Raw genomic sequence first — 13,610 nt, 5'->3', positions numbered from 1 at the left:
TCACCAACTGAACACTGTTAATGCATTTTACGTGATTAAATGTTTATATTTTAATCCATTTCTAAAATTGTAGAAAATCAGTTGAAGTGATTAAATGAAAAATTTGCACAATGTGCCAGTTTTTTATCCAAGTAATCGTCAGAGTTATCCGTTACTACAATGCAGCCAAATATGGTGTTTAAAGCACCTGAATCTCAACCACCTGAAGAAAAACCCAAACACTCAACCTGTGGAAAAATGACCCTGAGCCCCACTGTGCCACTACCGTGTTTCACTGCGAGCATTGTGCCGCATCTTTTGGAGCTCATGTTTGATATCAGAGCATAAAAACCGTCTCCTGCAAAGTTTTGGGAGATTTTAACCAGGGCACGATGTTTTACTGGGAAGGAAAATATTTGGTCTGGGAAACCTACTCCTTCGGATTGTTGACCCATGCAGAACACAAGCAGAACTTCCTGGAAATGTCTGCAGCTCCCTCAGCCTCTTGGCAGCCTCTCTGACCACTTTCTGTTTTCATCTGTTTAAATACCAAGCAGGAAATCTACTGGTTGATTCACCTGCTGTTAATTTTAGGTTCTTGTTACAGAACAACAAGTTGTATTAAAAAGTACGTGTGCATTTAAAATATTAGAGTAGATCACCTGGAAATGTTTCAGTGCATTTTAGGGTTATCCTGAAATTTCACCCGAAAGCTAAAAAGTCTTGTTAGTATCCTATAAGATGAAGCCCAAACTTATTCCCACAGATTTAGATTATAATTTAAATTTACTTTAAACCATAGGGGGTAGGAATAACATTGGGCTTCATTGTTTATTCTGAATATTTATCACCAACTTAAGAGTGAAAAAAGAGAAAACAGCAGGAAAATCCCTCCAGAACAGCTGAAATGTACTTAAAGTTTTTAAGTTTTACCTTTGATGGAGACAGGAATGTATCTTACTGCAACAATAAAATAAAAAGGACAATTCTTTTATTATCAGTACCTGGTTAACTCAGGCATCCAGGTGCTACGCTAGCACCTGGATGCTAACACAGAGCAATAATTTCTTGCTGTAAAAAAAAAAAAAAAAAAAAAAAAAAAAATCGGGCCTAAATGCAAGCAGTCACAAAGGTTGGAATTTGTACTGTTGATTAGAGCTGAAATGATTAATCAATTATTGAAATGATCACTAACTAATTTATTTAGCAATCTAACTAAATTAGTTAAGTGATTAATCATAAACTGGGGTACATAGACTCTAAAAATGTCAACTTCTTGAAAGAACAAAACACTCAAAGCAGAAACTGAGCCAAAACTGTACCAGAAATATATACATCTAGCATTTAAGATATAAAATAAAACTTATTTGTAAATATGTCCTAACCAAACCTCCATTGTTTTAGCTTCACACAGTGCAAAAAGAAAATTATAGCAGGTACCTTTTGCTATCCAATTATCAATCGATTTAGCTGTAGATGCATCCTTTGCTGCAAATGATCAAAGGAATGCTGTTATTGCATTTTAGGCAATAACATGTTTACCTTCTTATTTAAAAAAGGAGTTGAATTGTTTCTTTGCATCTTCTAATGTATTTCTAACATTGTATGAAAAGTGCTAACATGTAAAATCTGCAGAATGAGAGATTTTTACACAATCGTGAGAACAATTGATAAATTAATCGACAACTAAAATAATCACCCTATTTGTTTCTCTTCAATTATATTATCTTTAAAGGTCAAAACCTTTCCAGGGCCTCTCACCATCTTTTTTTTGCTTTCCCTCCAGCTTTCCCCTCCTCTTTAAAAGGCTATTCCCAGACCTGGACTTCATTTAGTCTGCGTGGTGGAAACAGACGCAGGGCCCTGGGCAGTCTACCATTTAAGGAGAGATCTCCCAATGTCGATAACTAGGTCTGATGAACGACCGTGTGTGTGTGTGCGTGTGTGTGTGAGGCAAGAGAGAGAGAAAGTTTGCCCTTACTCGACCAGTCTATAATAAGAACACTTGGGGGATTCACAGGCTTTGTTGGCATTTGTTACAAAAAGCAAATACATTACAAAAGTAGGCTCTTTGGCCCAAGATGGCAACCAGGCAAAAAGCTAAGCGAATACTTCACCGATGCGATGAGTTGTATGGTAATTACTTTAAACTAAAATAAGAACTCCACAAAATCCAGCAAATGAGCTTTACTTCCAAAACTCTCAGTACTGGAAACACTCCACAAACAAAGAGGTGTTTCAATGGGATGTTCAGTAGTTGGCGGTGATATTGTTCATGTGCTCATATTGAAGATATCCTCGCATATTGATAAACGCTTCACATCAGTCTGAATACAAGAATACAGCAGATCCCCGAGTCCCGAAATTTCCAGGATTTAAGACCTCAATCACCCACAAACAGATGAAATCTACGGATACTTATGACTGTATTTTAATAGTTCAAACACCAAATATGCCTTAATATGCATTAATATGTTCAGCAGAAAATGTCTCAGTACAGTAGGAAAAACCAAAGAAACATTCTAGAAGGCACAAACTTTTTCATGGCACTGCTCATAAATCTAGCATCACCGAGGAATAATCAACATTTTTCTGTTTGAAATAAAAGTAATAAAGTCACAAAAACAACATTTTTGCTACAATTCTTTATGTTAACATGAACCATGCTCAGTCCACGCTGATTAAAAGACACAGAATCAAATGAGCTAAAGAGGAAATGCTTGTCAAATGTTAGTGTTACAAAGCGGCACCTGAGTCCTGCAGGGCTTGGTGAGTGTGTGCGCCGTCCCAATCTGAGGCAGATCAGACCGAGTGTGGCTCTATATAAGGAAACGAGCAGCGGAGCCTGTCGTTAGTCACAGGGACGGAGGAAGAGACGGAGAGTGAGACAGATGCAGACGTACAGAGGAACAGACAGGTTCCGACCTTGGAGATGCTACCGGACCTCCATGGTAATGAACACACAAACAAACAGAGTTATGTACTGCTGAAACGATTAATCAGATTAATAGTGATGAATCGATTATTGAAGCAGTCGTCAACTAATTTAGTGGTAGATTAATCGTTAACGGGAATGTACAGACTCGGAATAAGGGCCATTTATTGGAAGAACGACTCACTCAGAGCAGTAATTGAGCCAGAAGTCTACAGAACATACCGGGTTTCCTCCAGTGGATTATAAGCCTGGCGGGCCACCAGGCTTTTCTTATGCCCCCCACCAGGCTAACCACTGCTTATTTTTTAAGTGTTTTTAAAATGTTTGCATTTTTGAAGACTGTTGGCTACATTTGTATATTTTAATATATTTCTAATAAGAAAAATTTATATGAAAAATCTGTAGAATGTGTTAATTATTTTCATTTTAAATCGATTATTTGATTGAACATTCAATAACTATAGAGTTATGCCCTTATGTTTTGATTCTGACCTTGTAATACCTGATGAAACTAACAGCCTGTTTTCACCTCTTTCTTTTGTTTCTGTTATATTTTATATAACACCACAAAATAATAAACGCGCCCCGGCGACAGTTTCTCAAACGAGTCTTTAAGTATGTCATCACCAGACCCTGGAGATCTTTTCTCCATCATCCCAGATAAGTCCGATGCTGCGGCTTTGATGTGCAGCAAAGACGGTTCTGGGGAGCAGATGTCGGACTTGCCGGGGCGGCTCAGAGGAGCGCCAGCGGGGGCCCTCAGAGGCCCGACAAATTGGGCTAATAAGAGAAGAGACGTTTATATCTGCAGCCTCGGATCCAAGCCGCCCACCCTCGACTCGTCACAAGTTAATTCGGAGTTAATTAGAAAGTGGGGCTCCGCAGACGGGAGGGTATAAATAGACCCAAACCCTGCGCTGCTCCTCTTCATCCTTCAGAGGAACTTTCACTCGCTCACTTGTCTCCACCTCCCGTCTCGTCTCTGTTTTCTGAGGATGGCCTAGATTTCACGCCCTTTGAGGAACGAGGCTGCAAAACAAATCAGGCCTAAATTCAAGCCTTCCCAAAAGGTGGGATTTAAATGTCTGTACTGTTGACTAGGGCTTAATCGATTAATCACGATTAATCGATTAGTTAAATGATCATTAACTAGTTTAGTAATTGAATAATCTGTAACTGGACTACATAGATTGTAAAAATGCCAAAGAACAAACTCAAAGCACTAATTAAGCCAAAAATATTAACACTTTGCATTTAAGATGAAAAACCTTGTCTGTAAATATGTTCAACCCAGAACTTGTCAAGTGGCATTTTTAGCTTCACTTGGTACAAATTCTGCAAAAAAAAAGGATCCAATTAAGAACCTTTTGCTGTCCAGTAATTAAACAAGAAAATAAACAGATTAGTAGACAGTAGTTTTTGCTGCAGATGCATCGTTTGCTACAAATGATCAGGCCTACAATAAAGAAATGCTGTTTTATATCAGCCAATCAAATTTTTATTTTCTCATTTAAAAAAAGAATTAGCATTTTGCATCTTTTAATGTATTTCTATATTGTTTTAAAAAGCTTATGTGGTTAAATGAAAAAATCTGCACAATGTTAAATTAATCGTCAGAATAATCAATTGCTAAAATAATCATTATTTGAAACCCTGCTGATACCCAGAGGACTAGCAGAACTGTCTTCCTGTCCAAACTGGGACAAAAACAAAAGCAAAACTCTGGACAGTCTTAAACATTTTACCACAAAAACCTTAAAAAATATTTGCATCCCTTTAATTTGTTATGCTTGGTCATTCTAGAACCAGAAAGTAGATCATTTTACTGGGATTGTTTATAAAAGAAAACAATTTGTAGTACGACGCAAATTTGTATTCAGCCCCCTTTACTCTGATAATGATAAATAAAATCCAGTGAAACCATGTGGAAGAAGGTTTTCTACTCAAATGAGACCAAAATCCCAGAGAGGCACATGGCAGTGGCAGCATCATGCTGAAATATAACTTATGGAGTTAAACGACATCACTTTCCTTTCATTTCACAACTATATAATCTACTTTCTAAGGATTAATTAGAAAAAAATAAAAATCCATTGAAGTTTGCGGATAAAATGAAAAAATGCAATAAAGTTACAAAGTGCACCATACAGACATCGGTTTTTTTTATAAGAGAACTAATTTCTTTACCCCTTTTATTTTTAGTTTTACTAACCATAAAAGGATCAACCGCATCAGCGTAACTAGGCCACCATCAGAGTGTTTTCTCTGGGCTGCAGGAATGACTGTCTTGTGACAAGATATTTGCAACTTGCAATCTTTGAGCTGAGCTAATGTCACGCAAACCACTGAAGCCAAGCATGCCGTGGAAAAAAATAGCTTTTCCATTAAAACCGGCACAAGGGGACAGCCCTTAAATGAGTGGAAACACACCTTCACACCCAGAATAACTCACTAAAGAACGCTTGTTTCATATTCTTGACTCTACTTGCAAAGGAGGAGTTTTTACTTTCAGTTTCAGTACTGCAAACACAAAACCAGGACTCCTGCTGAAAACAGACAACCTATGTGTCTATAATTAGGACTATCCTAAAGTTAATTCAAACCATAATTTTCACAACGAACATGAAATGGAGAAGAGTGGGAAACTCCCTTCTGCTTTCCTCTGAGCAGACATAGTCAGGTCATAACCATCAGAGACTCAGAGGTCGTGACCTGAAGTGGACAGGCTGTTCTTTCCACTGGACGTGGACACACAGGGTCTTCTTCCACCAAGCACTCAAACTGAAACTCATTCTGTTCTATAGCACCAAAATGTAGGTTCCGTTCACACCAACCCCGTTTAGGCCTCTTTAATCCAACTCCAGTCCGTTTGCTTAGAAAATCTGGTTCGTTAGGGGAGGTGTGAACACATAATCAAACTCTGATGCGGACCAAATCAGCAAACTCTGGTCTGCTGATTTGGTGTTTGCTCAGCTTAAGTGATTAGAAAACATATGTGAACGCCCTGTGGACTGGAGACCACTCCAAAAGCAGGAGGTGAACTACAGCAGAGCATTCTGGGTAAATACAACCAAAACAAACATGTCTTGTGATAGTTTTAGAAATGGCTGGTGGGCTTTTACCAAAGACAAAATTAGAAATCCTACAACCACTAAAACCTGACCCTGCTCCATTGTTCTTTACATTTCTTAAATAACGAATCTGAAGGTGTTTCCTTTAGTGGTTCTTGGTGCAGCGCCACCACAGGTGAGGAGGGGAACAGACTTTTCAAAAGGTTTAGTTTGCTTGACTCGGTGCAGCAACAGAAAATGTAACAAATGTCTCAATTTTGGAAGAACTAAACAAACTAGAGATGCACAGATAAGGAAAATTTGGGCCAATAACCGATATTTACCAATATTTTCAATGGAAAAAAACAAAAACAAAAACAAATGCCACATAACCAACACATGTTTCACCTCCTGAAACATAAACAGCGATAAGATGGATATAAATCTTGGTTATTCATATCGGCCCAGTTATATTCACTGGACCGATAGCAAAATGTGTTTAAAAATGACTAAGTACCATAAGGAAAAACTGACTGTGTCCCAAATTCTTGCTTTTAAAAATAACTGAATCTGTTTGCTGTGCAATTATTCAGCTCTGCAGTTAAAATAAATCAGTAAAACCACCAGATGATTATCGTTGTAATCAAAAAGTCTCCAAAAACAATTGCTTTCTTTCCTAGGCAAGTAGAAAAGATACTAATGTAAAAGAAAAAAAAGTAGGTCTGCTGGTTAAAGACTCTATAATTGATAAGAGAGTGGAGATGAGCAGCCTTAAAAAAGCTCCGGTTGCTTGGTTACACCTGACACTAATCGCAGACATACGAGTCCACCGCTGGGAAAAACAGCCAGGTTTAACATCTAACCTTCAAACCAAAAAACAACGAAGGCTTGAATTCAACCTGAAAATGGATTGTGCAGTTTTTATTAGACAATACAGATCAAGAATTATTTTTAAAATAAATCCATTCTGAACAGCAGCACTTCCTGTCCACCCAGAAACTCCCGCATGTCTTGACTCATCAGCCTCACCAGACAAACCGAACACAGCCACTGTGAGGTCAAGTGAGTTTGACCTCAATCTGCCTTACAAACTGAGCAGCAGAGTCAGACGTCTGCAGAATTTATAGAAGCGAAGAAGATGGAGGAAAATCAGGCAACAAGTTCACCAAAATGCATAAATCGTATATAAATTTATTTGACCAGTGCCAGATTGTGTCTGTTGGTTGTCAGAACATTTTGATAAGAACAATTTTTAGGGAAAATTATTGATGGCAAAAGCCAGGTTTTCCCCAAAGACTGGATGCTGTGCAGCCAGTCAGTTTTTCTTTTCCTTTTTCACTCATGGTCAGTTGTTATGATGCACAGCCATCTGGAGGCAGCTGATTGACATCTCAAACAATACCTGAGCTTTTCAAAAGAGTTGAAAAAGAGTCTCATGTTAACATGTCATAAGAGTCAGACTGTCATACAGCAACAGTCTTCAGTCAGAGGCTACTTCAGATTCGATGCAAGACTGACTGCTACTGGAGGTAATTTTTTCTTTGTTGCAATTCTGACAATCACTGACACTGGAAGACATCTTAAAAATACATAAACCAAACAAACAAAACAACAAATAAAATGGATACTGAAGTCTCTGCATCAATAAAAGGTTCAGCTGAGACCAAGGCACCAGACTTTTGTCATCCAGTCTTTGGTAGAAAAGAGAGACATGAGAAAAACAACCAACCAAATGGAAATTATCAAGTTCAGTTTTAATTTATCATGCGATTAATTGATTTATAGAATTGGGTTCAACCTGGAGTTAATAGAGCGATCGGTGACAGGAAGTAAAAACTGGTGAAAATAATTTGTATACTTAATTCTGTGCAAATGGAGCAGCATTTTTCCTGCTTACAGCAGAAAAGTTGATTTCATTTCATCAAATCAAACTACACCACAACGCATGATAACACACTGATCTGAACACCTGATTTGTGGTGCAAAAATTCAGCAATAAAATCTGAGTCTGGCTTTACAACATTGACGTGTCTGGAAACAAAACCCTCATAAAGCTTGTTTTCCCAAACTAATCTTCCCACTGCTTTGATGTGCTAGCATTCTTTTCCTCTTACGAACAAGACCCCAAACACTTCCTAGGTAAAAATAAAGCCCACTCGGCTTTAGGATGAAAGGAGAAGTATTTCACATCTTGTTTTTTTTTTTCATGTGCATGAAAAGCTAGAGTGTGTTTGTGTGTTGACAAGTTGTTTGAAAGGAGGTTATTGGCTTTCAAGGGAGCAGGCAGCGGACTAAAAATACCCTGGCTGGATGGAGCTGCAGGTCCGGAGAGGAGGGAGGGGGTCCGATGAAGGAGAATAGGCTGACCCAGAATCCTTCAACAGGTTGGAGCCGGAAACAACTCTTCCTCCGAGTCGCTCTGCAGAGGCCGGCTGGCGCAGAGGAAGGTCCCTCCTGTGTGTCATGCAACTCCACATCAAAGAGGCTCATTAAGGAATTAATTAGAGCAAACCCGCGCTGAAACCTTAAATTAGACCGAGGCTGGCTCCTGTGAGATGGTCTTCATCCATCAAGAGAGAAAAGGTAGAAGTATGGAGGAGGTATGCTTCAAACAAAGTGTTTCATGTCTCCCTACAGCGCTCTATGCCCACATGTTATATTCATATCACCATGAGACGAATTATCTTACAGGAAAAGGCAACGAGAAGGATCATCCACCTGCACAAAACTTCAAAGTCTACTGTTACAAAACTCATGCATCCAGATTGATCCACTTAATCTGTACTTTCTGTCTGAGCAATTATCCTTCAAGTTTAGACGAGTTGAAGCCTAGATCTGCAATAATTTTGACAAAAACAAGTATTAAATTAACCTGTTTAAAAGCTGCAGTGAAGAAAAACATTTCAGTAATGGGGAAAAAAAAAGAAAAGACATTTTTCTGAGTGTTTCATTTGACTGAAGTGTCAACCAAAGAATCTGATATCCTTATCTGCAGAGGTTTTTAATCTCTTCCTTTCTGCTCATTCTCTGGGTTTTAAGATGCTGCCAAGTACAAAAACCTGTCGCAATAATTGACATTCAGTTAATCATGGGACAGACTAAAATTAGCTCAATAATTTCCATTTTGATGATTAATCATTTTTGGAGGGCAGCTTTGTTCACAGATACTGAGTTGTGCTGTTCACTTTGAATTTTGACAGTTTTTTGTCCCTGGAGATCAGGAGTTGATGAAATCATCTGACGAGACAAACTGACTGACCTGCTGTTAAAGTTGGAAAATCAAACGTTCTAGAAATTATTTGGTACCCAAATACAATCTGCCTTGATTATCATGTGATGAGAATGATATACAAATGATTATTCAAAAGCAGTAAACTACTGAAACCTTCAAGAACATCTTCAGATCTCAAGAAAACTTTTTTTCTCTATCAGTTTAACGCTACATACAGTGCTCTCAGTAACGGTCAATACAAGAGGTGTAAACATATTTAGATGAGACCTTTGGAAAAAAACTATAACTGCAACAGACTGAGGAGTTACAGCAGGTTCGTATCCTGACTGGAAATCCCATCATTTTTGAAAACTCACCACAGTTAATCCTTTGCACAGAGACTCGACTTTCCCATGAACCTTAGAGCTTAAGCAGAAAAACTGCCTACAGTTTCATTCCTGATATTTGTACACTGCAAAAGCACAAAATCCTACCAGGTATGTGTCTAGTGTCTAGTGCAAATATCTAGTACACTTGAAATAAGACAAAAGTAACTTTCAGCAAGATATAGGAGCTTGTTTCAAGTCAATAAATTCCTAATATTGATGAAGAAGACATTTTTCCTATATTATAAGTTGAAATGCATTATTTCACTGGCAGATGATTTCCCTTATAGCTGGTAGTTTTTCATCAATATTAAGAAATTAACTTAAAGCAAAGCAATCTTCAAGCACTATAATCATAACGGTGTAATAATGCACGAGGATATTCTTAAAAAGAGAATAACTTTAAATTCTAAAGAACATTTAAGATTAAAACTGGAAGATATTTTACATATCCAAAATAAATAAACAAAACTTCAAATAAAATGAATTTTAACATGTCTGTAAACAAAACTGTCCTTCAAAATAAGAGCTAATTGAGGCCAAAGCACCAGACTGAAGACTTCTGGTAGAAAGAGAAATTGAATTATTACAACAGCAAACAAAAATGTGCTTATTTTTGAATTTAATAGAAACACATCACTCTGCGTCGAATGAGTCTGTGACAATGTATAATTTCCTCCTTTATTCAGATGTATCTGAATGACGATGTTTATGCAGCCCATGTATGAAGCTTGACGAGTGAATCAACACTGCAGTCAGCTGGGATTTGTGTCACCAGCAAACAGAAAATTATGGCACTCAGAAACCACAGCTGTAAGAGCAGAAAGCCTTTTTCCCTCTCAGCATGAGGGTGTGAGCTCCTCTGCCTCATGCTGTGGTTCAGGATCCATCAGGACAGAATCACCAGATTGTTGCAACCAGATTGTTGATCTCTGCAAACGGAGGAATATTTTGCATTACATCATAATCGGCTTTCTACTACAAGACGCAGATGTGAAAAATGCTGCATTGTGCAATCCACCGCAGCCTGAAGGGACCTCTGACAAAGCTGTTATCTCAAACACACACACACAAAAAGTGTGCGTTCTCCCACTCACACCTCTGCCTTGGTGTTACTCAACACACACCAGCAAACTCTGCACCGCAACATGATGCAAATGTCTCTTCAGCACAAAGCTACAACCATGAGATCATTGACAATTCGAGTTTTGCATGACGAAGCATTTGGATTGGATACCCAAGAGATCGGGACAATTTCCTTCAACCAACTCTGATCGGCGATCTGGACCTTTTCTTGTTGATTTTATTGATTTTTATTTTGTACATGAAACCAAACAGAACAACAGGATATAAATATAAGTGAATACATAAATGAAAACGAGGCCCGTCCAGCATTTCCAGAGGATAAAAGCACCAACAAAATGGGGCTTGACAGTGGAGTGGGGTAGTTAGGTAAATAATTAGGCCTGGTTTTCACTCCTTTTTGATTACTGAAATAACTGTCAGCTAATTTAGTCATCCATTTATTGTTAACTGGAGTTTATAGGCTCAAAAAAAGCCAGTTGGGGAAAGAACGTATTCCAAGCAGAAATTAATTAAAAACTGTACAGAAACTATAAACATTTTGCATTCAAGATAAAATGGAAAGTCACCTGGTTCAGATTCTGTATAAAAATTAAAAAAAAGATCTGGAGCATCTTTTCCCAACTAATTATTAATCCGTTAATCCAACAAATATTAAGAATTATTCCATTATTGATGTTTAGTCAAGCAGAAAGGCCTGAGCTGATAAGTATTGTTCAAAGTATTTTTTAAGCTGCAAATTCAAATGATCAAATATTCACTAAAGGAAATGAAAACATGTTCCGATTTAAAAAGGAAACATTTATTTATTGACATCTTTTAATGCATATCCAATACTGAATTTTAAAAATATGGAGAAAAAAAATATTCACAATGTTCCATGTTTATGTTTATATATGATTAATCGTCAAAATAATCAATAATCAAAATAATTGCTAGTTCCACTGCTGATGCATATTAAGGTGTATTTAGGATTTGAACTGTTAAAATAGTTATAGTTATAAACGCTTTTAGAGTATTTGTGTATTTTAGTTATTTGTGGGAGGTTGTAGGGATTTCGGGATTCCACTATATAATGATGCATTTGGGGTATTTTTTTCCTATTCTTCCCCAGACTGATACCTTTGTTCAAAGTAGACTCTTTAGATCTTCTGTAAATCCTCTACTTCGAGCAGCTGGATCTCATCTCCGTTTAATCACACTCAGGTGTGAACTTAAGAAAGAAACCTGAATTTAATTAAAGAAGTAAATAGTTTTAAAAAATACATTTATTACATCCTCATCCTGTAGCAACTACAGTTTCTGTTTTAATTTACTCCATTTAAGTTATTTCTTTGCATTCAATGATCTCACCAACATAAAAAAGGCACCAAATATTTTCCAGAAAAGGTTTGCCTATAAAAGTTGAACAAACATCAAGCAGGGGAAGAGCAGAACACCCTGACAGTCGATGCAGGGATGCAGGGCGTTTCATGCCAGAGTCTAATTACCATCGAGGATAAAGACTGTCTCTAGTGAGGAGGCCTGCTGTGTTTGCAGGATGTTTCACACGCTGTAATTACAGAGCTAACGGCTGATGGAAAACCTATGATCAGATTATCGAAAACAATATGATTTATACTTTTTCCTAACATTTCTGAGCTGATTTAACCTCCTTATATTTTCTCTAGAATGAGCGACTAAAAATTAGTATTACTAAAGTCTCTGTTAGACAAAGTTATTTATACTTTCATTTTGTCTTTTACGCTCTCTGACACCCCGTAATTAACAGAAGGGCAATTTAAAAACAACTCGATCTGCAGGAACAAGGACTCAAACAAAAGTACAACTCAGTAGATCATCACTAAAGAAATTCATTTATGTTGGATATTCAACTCAAAAAGTTACACATCTGTAGATTTATCACACAGAGTGATGTTAATGACATCCTTCACAAGAGAGGTGAGCTCCAAAAGCTTATAGGTGGAGAAGCTGAGTTACACAATAAAATATATCGACAGAAAATTAAGTGGAAGAAAAAAGTGTCTGAAAAAGGTAAACGAGGATCATGTAATTGTCTCTATTCTTTAGCTTTCCTCGAGACAAAAATATCACCCAACTGAAAAGAGTGCATGGATATACATTATATGCACTTGGCTATCCTTGTAACACTTTTTCCTTCCACTCAACTTTCAATAAATATGTTTGGGTTCAGCAACTTCTCAAGTTTAAGCTTCTTAAGCCTTAACCTTTTTGTGGCAATGACTGTCTGCTGGATAACTATCAAGTCTGCAATCTTCCTTAACATTTTGTAAGCGGAAATATATTAATCATCATTAAAAATTTATCCTTATGGGCGTGGAAGTCATCTACAATCCATAATCATATAAATATATCACTGTGCATTATACGAGTACTAACGTTTTAAGGAAATTACTGAAATACATTCATGTCCTCATCTTTGCAACACTGTAATTTCCTTCTGGGAATTTAGTTTAAGTTTTAATAAAAACAAAACAAAGCAAAACAAAAAAAAAAAACAGCTGGGTGATTTTGAAGGAGTTAATCACCCAGGAAAAATTTATCTATTTTTTCCAGGAAAGTAATGAGCGACAATTACTTCCCAGCAGAGTCGAATGACTTTCCACATAAAATAAAAATAAATGCTGCAGACGCCTGGTTACCATCTCTGTAAGCAGAACATCTTCAAAACAAGAAAAGGTTGAATATGTTTAAGGTTCAGGTTAAACTGGCAGTTTTCAGTCGGTTTCTCCTCCATTGCAGACATAAATGCTGACAAATGCAACTCTGTGGAGGTTAATCCTAATGTTTACTTTGATCCCAATGGAGCCATTACACAGAAGGAGCTGACATGGCTGCTTCGCTTTTCAACATTATAGGAATCCTCAGAGAAGATCACGGTTTCTTTTCCCCAAAAATAACTTTTCCCACGGATTTTTGGGGAGTCCCATTTAAACCTGCGTATC

The 13,610-nt window shown here is 37.3% G+C and overlaps 1 protein-coding gene across 1 annotated transcript in view; it reads right to left on the bottom strand.

Moving 5' to 3' along the window:
* The window catches only part of inpp5a (inositol polyphosphate-5-phosphatase A), a 158,994-nt gene that overhangs the window by 121,170 nt on the left and 24,214 nt on the right, over nt 1-13,610 (bottom strand). The gene's annotated exons all lie outside the window — the stretch shown is intronic.

Source organism: Poecilia mexicana, unplaced genomic scaffold, assembly GCF_051168715.1.
Source record: "Poecilia mexicana isolate PSO_F unplaced genomic scaffold, ASM5116871v1 scaffold_15, whole genome shotgun sequence".
NCBI classification, from domain to species: domain Eukaryota; kingdom Metazoa; phylum Chordata; class Actinopteri; order Cyprinodontiformes; family Poeciliidae; genus Poecilia; species Poecilia mexicana.
This window is presented reverse-complemented; position numbering and strand designations above follow the sequence as displayed.